Source organism: Crinia signifera, chromosome 4, assembly GCF_055691185.1.
Source record: "Crinia signifera chromosome 4, ASM5569118v1, whole genome shotgun sequence".
Lineage (NCBI taxonomy): Eukaryota > Metazoa > Chordata > Amphibia > Anura > Myobatrachidae > Crinia > Crinia signifera.
In genome coordinates, this window is record NC_139220.1 from 315,894,232 (window position 1) to 315,909,502 (window position 15,271).

Below are 15,271 nucleotides of genomic sequence, written 5' to 3' on the forward strand. Positions count from 1 at the left end.
GATCCCCTGGCCTCTGGCCTAAAGTATCCCCGTGTCGGACTTCTGCTGTAACGACGTAGTGGACTTCTCCGCCTTCTGATGTTCTCCCTTTCCCCGAGCTGGAAATCGCGCTCGGTATGATGGTAAGCTTGCTCCCGCCCTTACGACCGCCGTGTGCAACTGCAACTGCGGCGGCCATGATGCTCGGTGCGGGACCTGGGGTGGCGATGCCTGCTCCCCGGTAGTGAATCAAATAGGGCCTGACGCTGGTATGAGCGGCCCCTTGCCGCCGTGTGCTGGAAAGGCACCCTGCCGTGATGGGCTGCAGATGCCGTTGCTGTGGTGGGAGGCTGCGACAAAACAGCATACAGCTGCGTCGCTGCCCGTTGTACCCACGCCGCTCGCTCCTCCGATGCCGTGTGGGTGTACTCCGTGCGCTGTGTGAAGGCTGAGTGGGTGCTGCTTGGGTGCGTGGAAATGGGTGCATTCTGCTCACCGCTGTCGGACTCTGGCCTGTCCGATTCTGTCGCCGTCGGCCCGTCGTCCTCATTTGCTGCTGCAACTCTTCTCTCCTGCGGCTGCTCTGGGCTGTGTACCTGTAGTGCTGAATTCTCCATAACTTTCTGTGCTGCTGCTGCTGGCTGCTTTGCTGCTTTGCGTCCACCAGGGGGAGCCCTCCCCTGCCGTGGGCCTCTGTGCTGCTGCTGCTGCTGCTGCCGACCTGTAGCTGTGTGCTTTCCCTTGTTAGTACTGGGCCCCTCCTCCGCTTCCTGCATGAGTCTTCTCGGCTGCTTCCTGGATCTGCACGGTCTGGCTGCAGAGACCTCCATGCTGCCCTGTGACCTCTGGACGTGGCCTTTCTCCTGGACCTGCGAGGCTGCTGGGTGTATGATGCAGCTGTCTCCCTTATGCTATGCCAGCAGCTGTGAGGGAGATGGTGGGTGGCCTGCGACTGATCTGCCGCTGGGAGGGTGACCTGTGAATACTCTGCCCCCGGCTGATGGATGCTCCGCTCGGTGCTAGGCAGGTAGGAGAAAACGTGCCCTTTGTCCTCTCCTCCTTTGCTGCTGCAGGGACCTGTGTATCTGCTGCCTAGCTGCGTTTCCTCGTGGACTGCAGCCTCCCCCGCTAGCTCTGCCTTTTAACCCCCTCCCGGCCGGGCTCTCCCCCGCTCCCCCCTGACTGGCTGGCCGTAGTGCCAGGTGTGAAAAGGGGTCAGGCATACTTGCCTGTCCCCCCTAGCTTCCCGCCGTTCGGCCTCGGAACGCCACTGCCCCGCCCCCTATGCCGCTCCGGGCGCCATCTTGGCTGCCTGCGCTCCCTTATGTCTGGGGCATATGAGCGGTTCTGAATTACCCCCTGTATGTCTGGGACATATGAGCTGTTCTGAATTGCACCCTGTACATCTGGGACATATGAGCTGTTCTGAATTGCCCCCTGTATTCTACATGCATCCAAAATCTAGTATTAGGTTTTAAAAAGGTCATTTACATTAGTTAACAGCTGGTAGTCACTGTAGGTCTGCACTTGTGTCCTATAACCAGGCAGACTAAATAAGAATACAAGGAGACAGCTGCTGACTGATTTACTGCACAGATCCCAGCAAATGTTTATATACAGGGACTGAGATACAGTGTAATACAGAGGTATACAGTATACAGGGACTAAGATACATTGTAATACAGGGAGTATACAGTATACAGGGACTGAGATACATTGTAATACAGGGGGTATACAGTATACAGGGAGAGAGATACATTGTAATACAGGGGGTATACAGGGAGTGAGATACAGTGTAATACAGGGGGTATAGAGTATACAGGGAGTGAGATACATTGTAATACAGGGGTATACAGTATACAGTGTGAGGGATACAGTGTAATACAGGGGGTATACAGGGAGTGAGATACATTGTAATACAGGGGGTATACAGTATATAGGGAGTGAGATACATTGTAATATAGGGGGTATACAGTATACAGGGTGTGAGATACATTGTAATACAGGGGTATACAGTATACAGGGTGAGGGATACAGTGTAATACAGGGAGTGAGATACATTGTAATACAGGGGGTATACAGTATACAGGGAGTGAGATACTTTGTAATACAGGGGTATACAGTATACAGGGAGTGAGATACATTGTAATACAGGGGGTATACAGTATACAGGGAGTGAGATACATTGTAATGCAGGGGGTATACAGTATACAGGGACTGAGATACATTGTAATACAGGGGGTATATAGTATACAGGGAGAGAGATACAGTGTAATACAGGGGGTATACAGTATACAGGAAGTGAGATACATTGTAATACAGGGGTTATACAGTATACAGGGAGTGATATACATTGTAATACAGGGGAGTATACAATATACAGGGAGAGAGATACAGGGGGTATACAGTACACATGGAGTGAGATAGTGTAATACAGGGGGTATACAGTATACAGGGAGTGAGATACATTGTAATACAGGGGGTATACAGTATACAGGGAGTGAGATACAGTGTAATACAGGGGTATACAGTATTAAGGGTGAAAGATATATTGTAATACAGGGGGTGTACAGTATACAGGGAGTGAGATACAGTGTAATACAGGGGGTATACAGTATACAGGGAGTGAGATACAGTGTAATACAGGGGTATACAGTATTAAGGGTGAAAGATATATTGTAATACAGGGGGTGTACAGTATACAGGGAGTGAGATACAGTGTAATACAGTGGGTATACAGTATACAGGGAGTGAGATACATTGTAATACAGGGGTATACAGTATTAAGGGTGAAAGATATATTGTAATACAGGGGGTGTACAGTATACAGGAAGTGAGATACAGTGTAATACAGGGGGTATACAATATACAGGTAGTGAGATACAGTGTAATACAGGGGGTGTACAGTATACAGGGAGTGATATACAGTGTAATACAGGCGGTATACAGTATACAGGGAGTGAGATACATTGTAATACAGGGGTATACAGTAAACAGGAAGTGATATACAGTGTAATACAGGGAGTATACAGATATACAGGGAGTGATATACCGTGTAATACAGGGGGTATACAGTATACAGGGAGTGATATACAGTGTAATACAGGGGGTATACAGTACACAGGGAGTGAGATACACTGTAATACATGGGGAATACAGGGAGTGAGATACAGTGTAATACAAGGGAATACAGTATAGAGGGAGTGAGATACAGTGTAATACAGGGGGAATACAGTATACAGGGAGTGAGATACAGTGTAATACAGTGGTATACAGTATACAGGGTGTGAGATACAGTGTAATACATGGGTATACAGCAGGGGTGGGGAACCTTTTTTCTACCGAGGGCCATTTGGAAAATTTGAAAACCCTTCGGGGGCCATATAAAAATGATCAATTATCGGCATATACGCGTGGGCATTATACACATCGCAGCGGCATATACATGTGGGCATTATACACAGGGCAGCGGCATATACATGTGGGCATTATACACAGGGCAGCGGCATATACATGTGGGCATTATACACAGGGCAGTGGCATATACGCGTGGGCATTATACACAGGGCAGTGGCATATACGCGTGGGCATTATACACAGGGCAGCGGCATATACATGTAGGCATTATACACACTGGCAGCGGCATATACATGTGGGCATTATACACACTGGCAGCGGCATATACATGTGGGCATTATACACAGGGCACCGGCATATACATGTGGGCATAATACACAAGGGCAGCGGCATATACATGTGGGCATTATACACAGGGCACCGGCATATACATGTGGGCATTATACACAGGGCACCGGCATATACACGTGGGCATAATACACAGGGCAGCGGCATATACATGTGGGCATTATACACAAGGGCAGCGGCATATACATGTGGGCATAATACACAGGGCAGCGGCATATACATGTGGGCATTATACACAGGGCACCGGCATATACATGTGGGCATAATACACAGGGCAGCGGCATATACATGTGGGCATTATACACAGGGCAGCGGCATATACATGTGGGCATAATACACAAGGGCAGCGGCATATACATGTGGGCATAATACACAAGGGCAGCGGCATATACATGTGGGCATAATACACAAGGGCAGCGGCATATACATGTGGGCATAATACACAAGGGCACCGGCATATACATGTGGGCATAATACACAAGGGCAGCGGCATATACATGTGGGCATAATACACAGGGCAGCGGCATATACATGTGGGCATTATACACACTGGCAGCGGCATATACATGTGGGCATTATACACAGGGCACCGGCATATACATGTGGGCATAATACACAAGGGCAGCAGCATATACATGTACATGTGGGCATTATACACACGGGCAATGGCATATACATGTGGGCAGAGACACCATAAAAAGTGACAGTGTGGAGGAAGGGGGGTGTCACCCCCAAACAGGTTAATGTGATTATGTCTGATTATGAGAATCAGACATAATCACATTAACCTGTTTGGGGGTGAATCCAGGGGTAAATGACAACCCCTGGATGTGTCAGTCACTGGGGAAGGGAGGGTGAGAGAAGCAGCATTGGCGGGCGCACATCTTCCCCGCCACCCGCCCGGCTATATTACTGATTAATCAGCTGCCCGCCCGCCTATATAACTGATGTATTATCAGCCGCCCGCCTGCCCCTATATTACTGATGTATTATCATCCGCCCATCCTCCCTCCTATATTACATACCAGGCGCCGGGGATGGCTGCTGCTGCTGCCGCCGGGGAGATGTGTAGAAGACGCGCCCGCCAATCACAGTGGCTGTGGAGGGGATGCGCCGGCAGTGATTGGCTGGCGCGTCTTATGCACATCTCCCCGGCAGCAGCAGCAGCAGCCATCCCCGGCGGCTGGAATGAAATATAGGCGGCCGGGCGGATGATACTTCTTTAATATAGGCGGGCGGGCGGGCGGCTGTAATATAGGCAGGCGGGCGGGCCGGACATACTGGGTGCGGGGGCCGTATCCGGCCCGCGGGCCGGAGGTTCCCCACCCCTGGTATACAGGATACAGGGAGTTAGATACATTGTAATACAGGTGGTATACAGTATAAAGGGAGTGAGATACATTTTAATACAGGGGGTATACAGCAGGGTTGCCGACCCTCCCGGGATTTCCGGGAGTCTCCCAAAAATCGGGTCCCCCTCCCGGCCCCCTGGTAGGATGGGCAACCCTCCCGGATTCAGGGGGGACCCCCGTTGTCCCCCGGATCGCGGCATTAAAATGCCCGCAATCCTCGGGTTTCAGGAGCTAAAACGGCACAATTGCGTCATTTTAGCCCCGCCCCCTCCACAGAGATCCGTGAATTTGTTGCTTTAACAGCATGGGGTGGGGCTTAGTGATGTCACTCATAAGCCCCGCCCCCTGAGCGGCTACTGAAACTCTCCTCTTCGGGTTTCTCCTGGAGAGGAGAATCTTAAAGACGGCAACCCAGGTATACAGTATACAGGGAGTGAGAAACATTGTAATACAGGGGGTATACAGAATACAGGGAGTGAGATACAGTGTAATACAGGGGTATACAGTATACAGGGAGTGAGATATATTGTAATACAGGGGTATACAGTATACAGGGAGTGAGATACAGTGTAATACAGGGGATATACAGGATACAGGGAGTGAGATACATTGTAATACAGGGTGTATATAGGGAGTGATATACAGTGTAATACAGGGGGTATACAAATGAGGGCGCGGCATATGCAAATGAGGGCGCGGCTCATGCTAATTAGCCGCGACCTCATTTTCATACGAGAATAGACGCTGTGCGCATGCGCACAGCGTCTATTCTACTAAATTGGGGGGTCTCCCAACTGCCACCCCCCGCAGCGGGACAATGCCTGCCGCGGGTGGGACGTCGGGACAGGACCCGAAAATCGGGACTGTCCCGACGGAATCGTGACAGTTGGGAGGTATGTAATACAGGGGTATACAGTATACAGGGAGTGAGATACATTGTAATACAGGGGTATACAGTATACAAGGAGTGAGATACATTGTAATACAGTTGGTATACAGTATACAGGGAGTGATATACAGTGTAATACAGTATGCATGGAGTGTGATACATTTTAAAACAGGGGTATACAGTATGCAGGGACTGAGCTACATTGTAATACAGGGGGTATACAGCAAACAGGGAGTGAGATACAGTGTAATACAGAGGTAGACAGTATACAGGGAGTGAGGTACAGTGTAATACAGGGGTTATACAGTATACAGGGAGTGAGATACAATGTAATACAGGGGTATACAGTATACAGGGAGTGAGATACATTGTAATACAGAGGTAGACAGTATACAGGGAGTGAGATACATTGTAATACGGGGGTATACAGTATACAGGGAGTGATATACAGTGTAATACAGGGGTATACAGTATACAGGGAGTGATATACAGTGTAATACAGGGGGTATACAGGGAGTGATATACAGTGTAATACAAGGGTATACAGTATACAGGGAGTGATATACAGTGTAATACAGGGGGTATACAGTATACAGGGAGTGAGATACAGTTTAATACAGGGGGTATACAGGGAGTGATATACAGTGTAATACAAGAGTATACAGTATACAGGGAGTGATATACAGTGTAATACAGGGGGTATACAGGGAGTGAGATACATTGTATACAGTTTACAGGGAGTGATTTACAGTGTAATACAGGGGGTACACAGTATACAGGGAGTGAGATACATTGTAATACAGGGGGGATACAGTATACAGGAAGTGAGATACATTGTAATACAGGGGGTATACAGTATACAGGGAGTTATACACAGTGTAATACAGGGGGTATACAGTTTACATGGAGTGATATACAGTGTAATACAGGGGGTATACAGTATACAGGGAGTTAGATACAGTGTAATACAGGGGGTATACAGTATACATGGAGTGAGATAAAGTGTAATACAGGGGGTATACAGTATACAGGGAGTGATATTCAGTGTAATACAGGGGGTATACAGAATACAGGGAGTGATATACATTGTAATACAGTGGGTATACAGAATACAGGGAGTGATATACATTGTAATACAGTGGTATACAGTATACAGGGAGTGAGATATATTGTAATACAGGGGTATACAGTATACAGGGAGTGAGATACATTGTAATACAGGGGTATACAGTATATAGGGAGTGAGCTCCATTGTAATACAGGGGGTATACAGTATACAGGGAGTGAGATACAGTGTAATACAGGGGGTATACAGGATACAGGGAATGAGATACATTGTAATACAGGGAGTGATATACAGTGTAATACAGGGGGTATACAGTATACAGGGAGTGATATACATTGTAATACAGGGGATACACTGTATACAGGGAGTGAGATACATTGTAATACATGGGTTATACAAGGAGTGAGATACATTGTAATACAGGGGTTATACAGGGAGTGAGATACAGTGTAATACAGGGGGTATACAGGATACAGGGAATGAGATACATTGTAATACAGGGAGTGATATACAGTGTAATACAGAGGGTATACAGTATACAGGGATTGAGATACATTGTAAGACGGGGTATACTGTATACAGGGAGTGAGATACAACGTAATACAGGGGGTATACATTACACAGGGAGTGATATACAGTGTAATACAGGGGGTATACAGTATGCAGGGATTGATATATATTGTAATACAGGGGGTATACAGTATGCAGGGAGTGAGATACATTGTAATACAGGGGTATACAGTATACAGGGAGTGAGATACATTGTAATACAGGGGGTATACAGGGAGTGATATACAGTGTAATACAGTATACATGGAGTGTGATACATTTTAATACAGGGGTATACAGTATGCAGGGACTGAGCTACATTGTAATACAGGGGGTATACAGCAAACAGGGAGTGAGATACATTGTAATACAGGAATATACAGTATATAGGGAGTGAGATACAATGTAATACAGGGGTTATACAGTATACAGGGAGTGAGATACAATGTAATACAGGGGTATACAGTATACAGGGAGTGAGATACATTGTAATACAGAGGTAGACAGTATACAGGGAGTGAGATACATTGTAATACGGGGGTATACAGTATACAGGGAGTGTGATACATTGTAATACAGGAGGTATGTAAGGACTCCCGGGCTCATGGGTGCATGGGGGGGCCTATCGCTCGTATCCGCCTTGAGAAAGGCAGTGTTTACAGCATTTGCACAGTCCCGGGAGAACCTCGGTTCGCGGATCACACAGTAAGGCCACAAAAGCAAGGTACAAAACGCACCTTTATTTCATATTAACAGTACATGAAAACCATAACCACACCACTAACACTACACAATACAGGTAGCCTACAATATACACAGCACACACTAACTATATCAGAACCACACAAAAGTGAACACCTCCCCTTCCCTTCCACAGTCAATAGTCACCTTGGGCAGTCTCTGAGCTGAGGCTGGTGTAGCCTTGGTGAGGGGGAAATGCAGAACCCCAGCGGAGGTACGGACTCCACTGAGCCAGGGCCGATGCCCGCTGCCGGTCCTGTAGGTGATGAATCCCGGCCGCTTGGCCTGTGGGTGCCGTCAGGGTGCTGGCACGCTGGATGCAACCGCTGGCTGTGGTATGGGGTCCACTGCGCCAGGGCCGACTGCCCACTGCTGGTCCTGCAGGTGATGAATCCCAGCCGCTTGGCCTGTGGGTGCCGTCGGGGTGCTGGCACGCTGGATGAAACCGCTGGCTGTGGTATGGGGTCCACTGCGCCAGGGCCGACTGCCCACTGCTGATGGTCTGGTGGGGTCTGGAGGGGACTCAGTTCCTCCCCTGGGATCCTGCCTCGCCGGGTCAGGGATCCTGGATGGATGCAGAAAGTGGAACCCAGAGCTGTTGTTTCAGCCCATTTTATCCTTGAGTTCTGCGACCGGATTGGTTGTTGCTTGAAGCCTGAGATGTAAATGCCCCTGAGTCCTGTGTAGGGATTGGCTGCTGCTGTAGCCCTGCCAACTTGCTGTTCTCTGGGACTCTCTGGCCCCCTGCTGGTCTGGTGCCGGCCAGTCTATAACAAGTCCCCGGGGAGAACAAAAGGCCAGGAACCATTGCTGATAAGGGGGCGGCCCAGGTGTGAAGTCAAAACAGACCCTGTTGTTGGTTGTGAAGTCTCAGCCTATTCAGCTTGCTGATGCTTCCTGTGAGGGGGATGAGATAGGGGGGTGTCGGCTGTCCGCATTAGCCAACAAGATATTACACACATGCAATAAACCATACATTACTGTGATAGAGACATATCAGGCTCAGGAGCATATGCCCTGATGGGCGCAATACTTATAAACACGCGGTACTATTTCCCATCGCAGGCAGGCATCTGGTATGTAATAAAGTCCGGTCCTAGTACTATAGAACACACAGTCCTGTGGAAGGCTCTATTAGTGTGAGAGGCACGGCTCCCATGAGATGGCAGGCAGGGAATTGTATTGGAAAAATGTTGTTAATTCAGGTAAGAGAGTGTCTGGGTCTCTGGGCTATATTTAGGAATCTTGGGGTGCCTACCCCCTCATGATCCAGGTGGGGGTGCCCAAAGGGGGATCATGACATACCTCCCCCTTCCTAAATCCGGTCCGAGGGGCTGGCTCCCAGATCGGAGCCAGTCAGGATGACCGGGCCCAGTGATCTCCTGGAGGCGTGATTCCGCTCCTCCTGCTCTGGATGAGGGGGGTCCGAGGTCAGCAGTTCACTATGTGTAACCCGCATTCCAGTACCCCAGTTACAGGGTTTGCCCCTGTCATGTGGAAATCTTTCCTTCTCTCCTGCCTTTTTGGTTGGCCCTCCTCCCTCCGCCTCTGGCGCAACTGGGAGGGGCCCGATCGGTGTACACAGGCTACAATCCGGAAACCTGGCTGCGGATTCTGCTCTTGACAACAGCGCCGACGTTGGCTGCAGGGGAGCAGTGGGTAACAACGATGCTTCTCCCAAAACTTCAAAAGCCTTCACAGTCACCCCACTTGGGCCTGAAACCTCCCCCAGCCCCTGAAGCTGCTGGGCCTCCCCTGGGCAACCTTCCATCCATGTCTGTTCATCCACCTTGCAGGGCCTCAGCACACTCTGCCCCCACCTGCCCTCAGCAGTAGGCAGCGGTCCTGAGGATTCTCCTTCACACAATGGCTGCAGAGAAGCAGGGGGTATCCGCAAGTCTCCCCCTGATTTTCCCACAATCCCCCCCTTTGGGTCGAACACCTCCCCCAGCCCTTTGAACAATAACTGCTGGGCCTCCCCTGGGCAAACTTCCATCTTCCCCAGGGTGCACTGCTTCCCCAGCCTGGCGATGAGAGGGACTGGTGGGGTGGCATTGTACGGCAGCACTGCTGGCATCTCCCTTACAGCCCCAGGTGCAAACTCACATTCTCTTGCTCGTGCCATGCTGGGTGGTGAGGTGTCTTCCTCTGAGGCGCAGGGGGGTGCTGAGCTATGCCTCTGACCATCCCCTCCATGTTTGCTTGCTTGGCTGCCTGTTTGCTGCAGCGGCTCCCCGGGCACATAATTACAGTCAGTCACTCTTGCAGGGGATTCACAGAAGCGCTGCACCCCAGCCTCTACTCCCTGCTCTGGCACCCCGGTCACATACCTGCCTTTTGACTCCAGATCCTCCTGGCTCTGATGGCTAAGTGGGAACAGTCCTGAATAATCCTCCTGGGGTGGTAGAGTGGCAGAGCGCACCCCAGACACACTTCCTTCCATCTCCCCCTGCTGAATATGCTGGGGCTCCTGGGGCAAGATGCCCTCATTCGCTGGGCCGCTGGTGGTCATGTAGGGGAGAAGTACTGCCCCCTCTGCTGGGGCACAATCATTGTAGACCCCCTGGCCACTAGTTTCAAAGTCTCCATCTCCCACGTCTGCAAAAGGGAAGATGTACTGCCATTCTTCCTGGGGTGCCATTTTTGGGTGCACCCCCATCCTTTGGCTAGCTGCTTGGAGCAGTGGCTGGCCACTGCTTTGTACCTCCTGTGGCGAGGACTCAGCCATCACAGTCCCAGCCTCCGAGATCTGCTCTGCTCTGGGGCTAGTCTCTGGGGCAGCCCCTGCACTGTATACTAGCACTGCTCCATCTATCACGGGCTCCGTGTGCACCAGTCCATCATCCCCATGTGGGGCCACAGTGCCCAGCTCCGCCACACTACTTGGCACAATGCAGGGGGAATAAATATCCCCTCCCCGATATCCATCTGCCACAATCACAGTCCATGATGTTAGGGCTCCTTTAGAGTCCGGGGTCCCTGGTGCGATATCGCAGGGACACTCCACAGCTAGTTCCTCATTTCCCAACTCACTGAATGGGAACAGTTCTGTGATTTCTCCCTGTGTCAGTGGGGGATCTAGTTCTGTGGCTCTCTGAGGATGCATAAGCTGCAGCAGCCGACGTTCCTCTGCCTCCACCCTCTGACACTGGTCCAGCCACTCTGGGGAATTCAGCTGTCCCTGTGCCAGGGCGACCCTCTCTGCATTATCATAACAGTGCAGGAGACACTGCAACTGCTCCTGGACACTTCTCAGTACTCCTGGACACAGGACATAGTTCCTATACACGCTGAATGCATGTAGCGGGTCCTCTTGTTGCTCGTACACCCATCGGATGAGAGTGCAGTGTGAGCGGCCTTCAGGGGGTGTGCTGCATCGTAGCCTCCATTCGTCAGTTAGGTCCTCCAGACTCATTCTCGCTAATGGAGCTCCAGATTCTGCAGGCCACAGTTCCTCTGCCTCCCCCCCTGGGATCTCGGTAGTGGACCCCTCGGTCATCCACCCCGGTGGCACCATCAACTCCTCCTCCCTTTGAGTTCTCTTTGCGGGCTCCTTCCCAGGACCCACATTACCCGGTGCTGGCACGCTGGCCTCAGCGACCCGGCTTCTGTGCATTAGCTGATGCGTGGCGCTACTTACTTCTGTGACAAAAGCCTTCCACGCCACCGTATGCAGCAGGTTTCCTGCAGCAGCCTCAGATACATACTGCTTAAATTCATCGGTCAGGTAAGCTGCTTTCTCCTCTGTAGTAGCACCTGTCCATACATTAATCCACCGATATGCTGCTTCCCAATCCTCCCAGAGGGGCTGCATCAGCGTGGATGGGCTTCTCCAGTCCCATTCCTCAGCCAGAAGACTCCATGACGATTCCTCATCTATGAGCCTCACTGCTCTGGGTGACTGTGGGCACCTCTTGCCTCTCTTTGGACGTCTCTGTCCTTTTCCTGGAGCCATTCTCCACACGGGCTGCACTCGTAGAGCTTGGTCAGCGTCACTTGCTGGACCCCCTTACGTCAGCTTCCGTTTCTGGGCCACGGCACACTCCGCCGTTCCCTCGCTTGCAGGGATTGTCCCCTGGACAAGCCGGCACTTAAGCGGAATTCTTCCCTCGCTTAATGCCCTCACAAATTATCCTTTTTCTCCTCCCCGGCATCCCTGCTAGGGTTACAAGAGCTCACCTCTGTGTGGTTCTATACTACTGGTTATGGGCTATTGCGCCAACAGAACCTGGCCGTATTACGATACGGGCCCCTGGTTCTGCCTGGTCTACAGGACTGTGTGATCCCCACTGCTTGCCACCAATTGTAAGGACTCCCGGGCTCATGGGTGCATGGGGGGGCCTATCGCTCGTATCCGCCTTGAGAAAGGCAGTGTTTACAGCATTTGCACAGTCCCGGGAGAACCTCGGTTCGCGGATCACACAGTAAGGCCACAAAAGCAAGGTACAAAACGCACCTTTATTTCATATTAACAGTACATGAAAACCATAACCACACCACTAACACTACACAATACAGGTAGCCTACAATATACACAGCACACACTAACTATATCAGAACCACACAAAAGTGAACACTTCCCCTTCCCTTCCACAGTCAATAGTCACCTTGGGCAGTCTCTGAGCTGAGGCTGGTGTAGCCTTGGTGAGGGGGAAATGCAGAACCCCAGCGGAGGTACGGACTCCACTGAGCCAGGGCCGATGCCCGCTGCCGGTCCTGTAGGTGATGAATCCCGGCCGCTTGGCCTGTGGGTGCCGTCAGGGTGCTGGCACGCTGGATGCAACCGCTGGCTGTGGTATGGGGTCCACTGCGCCAGGGCCGACTGCCCACTGCTGGTCCTGCAGGTGATGAATCCCAGCCGCTTGGCCTGTGGGTGCCGTCGGGGTGCTGGCACGCTGGATGAAACCGCTGGCTGTGGTATGGGGTCCACTGCGCCAGGGCCGACTGCCCACTGCTGATGGTCTGGTGGGGTCTGGAGGGGACTCAGTTCCTCCCCTGGGATCCTGCCTCGCCGGGTCAGGGATCCTGGATGGATGCAGAAAGTGGAACCCAGAGCTGTTGTTTCAGCCCATTTTATCCTTGAGTTCTGCGACCGGATTGGTTGTTGCTTGAAGCCTGAGATGTAAATGCCCCTGAGTCCTGTGTAGGGATTGGCTGCTGCTGTAGCCCTGCCAACTTGCTGTTCTCTGGGACTCTCTGGCCCCCTGCTGGTCTGGTGCCGGCCAGTCTATAACAAGTCCCCGGGGAGAACAAAAGGCCAGGAACCATTGCTGATAAGGGGGCGGCCCAGGTGTGAAGTCAAAACAGACCCTGTTGTTGGTTGCGAAGTCTCAGCCTATTCAGCTTGCTGATGCTTCCTGTGAGGGGGATGAGATAGGGGGGTGTCGGCTGTCCGCATTAGCCAACAAGATATTACACACATGCAATAAACCATACATTACTGTGATAGAGACATATCAGGCTCAGGAGCATATGCCCTGATGGGCGCAATACTTATAAACACGCGGTACTATTTCCCATCGCAGGCAGGCATCTGGTATGTAATAAAGTCCGGTCCTAGTACTATAGAACACACAGTCCTGTGGAAGGCTCTATTAGTGTGAGAGGCACGGCTCCCATGAGATGGCAGGCAGGGAATTGTATTGGAAAAATGTTGTTAATTCAGGTAAGAGAGTGTCTGGGTCTCTGGGCTATATTTAGGAATCTTGGGGTGCCTACCCCCTCATGATCCAGGTGGGGGTGCCCAAAGGGGGATCATGACAAGGTATACAGTATACAGTGTAATACAGGGGTATACAGTATACAGGGAGTGATATACAGTGTAATACAGGGGGTATACAGTATACAGGGAGTGAGATACAGTTTAATACAGGGGGTATACAGGGAGTGATATACAGTGTAATACAAGGGTATACAGTATACAGGGAGTGATATACAGTGTAATACAGGGGGTATACAGTATACAGGGAGTGAGATACAGTTTAATACAGGGGGTATACAGGGAGTGATATACAGTGTAATACAAGGGTATACAGTATACAGGGAGTGATATACAGTGTAATACAGGGGGTATACAGGGAGTGAGATACATTGTATACAGTTTACAGGGAGTGATTTACAGTGTAATACAGGGGGTATACAGTATACAGGGAGTAAGATACATTGTAATACAGGGGGTATACAGTATACAGGGAGTGATATTCAGTGTAATACAGGGGGTATACAGTATACAGGGAGTGAGATACATTGTAATACATGGGTTATACAAGGAGTGAGATACATTGTAATACAGAGGGTATACAGTATACAGGGATTGAGATACATTGTAAGACAGGAGGTATACTGTATACAGGGAGTGAGATACAACGTAATACAGGGGGTATACATTACACAGGGAGTGATATACAGTGTAATACAGGGGGTATACAGTATGCAGGGATTGATATATATTGTAATACAGGGGGTATACAGTATACAGGGAGTGAGATACATTGTAATACAGGGGTATACAGTATACAGGGAGTGAGATACATTGTAATACAGGGGGTATACAGTATACAGGGAGTGATATACAGTGTAATACAGTATACATGGAGTGTGATACATTTTAATACAGGGGTATACAGTATGCAGGGACTGAGCTACATTGTAATACAGGGGGTATACAGCAAACAGGGAGTGAGATACATTGTAATACAGGAATATACAGTATACAGGGAGTGAGATACAATGTAATACAGGGGTTATACAGTATACAGGGAGTGAGATACAATGTAATACAGGGGTTATACAGTATACAGGGAGTGAGATACAATGTAATACAGGGGTATACAGTATACAGGGAGTGAGATACATTGTAATACGGGGGTATACAGTATACAGGGAGTGTGATACATTGTAATACAGGAGGTATACAGTATACAGTGTAATACAGGGGTATACAGTATACAGGGAGTGATATACAGTGTAATACAGGGGGTATACAGTATA

General features: G+C 50.1%; 1 protein-coding gene across 1 annotated transcript in view; it reads left to right on the plus strand.

The window, feature by feature from the left end:
- The first annotated feature begins 700 nt into the window (after positions 1-700).
- The window catches only part of LOC146075872 (uncharacterized), a 28,864-nt gene continuing 14,293 nt past the window's right edge, over positions 701-15,271 (plus strand). Inside the window, exon 1 of the mRNA XM_083185540.1 lies at positions 701-1,006. The gene's annotated coding sequence lies outside the window, so the exon portion shown is untranslated. The remainder of the gene's footprint in view (positions 1,007-15,271) is intronic.